The sequence below is a fragment of the Miscanthus floridulus genome, chromosome 17 (assembly GCF_019320115.1).
Source record: "Miscanthus floridulus cultivar M001 chromosome 17, ASM1932011v1, whole genome shotgun sequence".
In the NCBI taxonomy this organism is placed as follows: Eukaryota; Viridiplantae; Streptophyta; class Magnoliopsida; order Poales; family Poaceae; genus Miscanthus; species Miscanthus floridulus.
In genome coordinates, this window is record NC_089596.1 from 72,597,081 (window position 1) to 72,599,074 (window position 1,994).

At 36.7% G+C, this 1,994-nt stretch overlaps 1 long non-coding RNA gene across 1 annotated transcript; it reads right to left on the minus strand.

Annotated features, from left to right (window-relative positions):
- Positions 1-226: 226 nt before the first annotated feature.
- On the minus strand, positions 227-815 carry LOC136514976 (uncharacterized). Its single transcript, XR_010773912.1, has 3 exons — positions 595-815; positions 404-496; positions 227-325 (listed from the first exon to the last, which is right to left on the minus strand). It is a non-coding gene; the product is annotated as an uncharacterized lncRNA (long non-coding RNA).
- Positions 816-1,994: the final 1,179 nt, after the last annotated feature.

Sequence of the window (1,994 nt, forward strand, 5' to 3'; positions counted from 1 at the left end):
CGCCTATTTGATTCAAAGCACTTATCCATAAGTTCCACATTAGAAAGGGAAGGGTTCAGTAGCCTTTCCACCTCAATCTCTGCCTGTGAACAAAGCAATTAGAAATAGGTGCTTCTACCAACACATGTGTATTTATTCTTGTGTAACAGGGATATATCCGAATACATTTGTAACTAATCTACAACAATGCCTAGCAAAATGAATCCAAAGGTAACTATAAACTTATGTGCTTGGTAGAGGTTTCAGAATCCACAAAGGTGACATCCTTCATGTGAGTGAGAGAAAATAATTTATCCAAAGTTGGAGGATTGTTTTCCTTGCCACCCTATTACAGGTAGAACATCAAAACACAAGTAACGAGAGCTAATAACTGAAAAAAGTGAGCGTAGAATACTATACATACATTGTCCCATATGATCTGTCTGTATGGTTTGCTACCACTGTGATGAAGAATTTTCAAGTTGGATCTGTTTTTGGAGTTTCTCTTGCTCTTATCCTACAGTTCCATGAAATAATTTTACTAACCATAGTCACAAGGGATAACATGTGCAACACACAAGTTGTTACTATGTAAGTGAGAAGATTAACACTTACTATGAAATCCTTGCTGTAGAAATGTTCCTTGACAAGCCACTCCCAATCAGGTTTTTTAATCCCTTTAGGGCAGTTCTTAATAGCTTGCTGCATATTCCTTGCTGGCTTCACAAATTGCCGATTCAAATCTCCACGCCAATTATTCCATAGATCTCTAGCGTGCTCCATGATCTCAGCTTTGTATACATCAATTTCAATGTCTGGATTTGCATTTTCAAACTTGTCCTGCATAGATATTAAACCAATGTTTCAATATGAGTACAAGATTCTTGAAGGAAAAAACTCAGTATGCTGACTTATATATGTAAGGAAGCGTGTACCTTAATTGCATCAAAAATGTGTTTTTGAGCTGCTGCACTTATATCAGTCCATTTCTTCACTCTGATTGGAGTAATGTTAGAATCATGGACTATTCTACCCAACTGTCTTGGGAATGTTTTAGATAAAGCCCGATTGTTGTAGAACATTACTTTAATTATCTCGCCTACCTTTAGTTTTGCAACCTTCTTACATTTATTTCTTCCACGGCCTTGTCATTTCTGTACTGTTTTGCCACCTAAAACATATACAGAAGAAGAGTCAAACTCATTTTGGTAAAGAAAAGTATTTTTTACTTGGTTTAGTGTCCAGACCATTTGATGTATCTGCAGGTCGCTACTGCTCTTGTACTTCCTCAGTTTCCATGTTGTCATTATCCGATAATTCATCTAAAAGTAAATGGTCCAAATGGAGTATCTATCACTAAATGAGTATTGTAACATGTGCACTAAACTCTTATTCCTAAATATGTTATTAGCACCTCATTATGATTTTTCTTCATCTATGATTGGTAATTTTTGTCGCAACATGCACTGTCAAAAAATAAATGTTCATCTACAAAGTGTTTAACATAAGTATTTTTTTCCATACCATCCTGCATTGAACATGTAGAACTATGTGGAATCCGTCTCCTTTCAGCATGCGTGTTTTGTTGATCAATGGCCCTGTGATCATCGCTACTCCTTGTAGCACGTGCCCTGTACTAATCAATAGGCCTGTTGCCATCTCTGCTCCTTCCAGCAAGCATCCTATCTTGATCAACGGCCCTACAGTCATCTCTACGGAAGGTGGCTGCAACACATAAGTGCTAACTGTAAATAATGAAAATTAGTTCGATATAGATTTTCTACTCATTTAAGATGCCAGAGTCTAACATTTGAACTTCTTTGTTTTCCTGTTCCATTGATGCCATTCATCTGTTGCTTCTTCATCATCTAAATTTTCGCTAGCATATGAAGAACATGGCTGACTTGCATATTTGGATTTCTTTGCTTTTACTATCCTATCAGACAAAGTATCTCCTCCATGTTCTGAGTCATCTACAGGAATACAATGTTAAGTGGAACAACAGGTTATGTAAA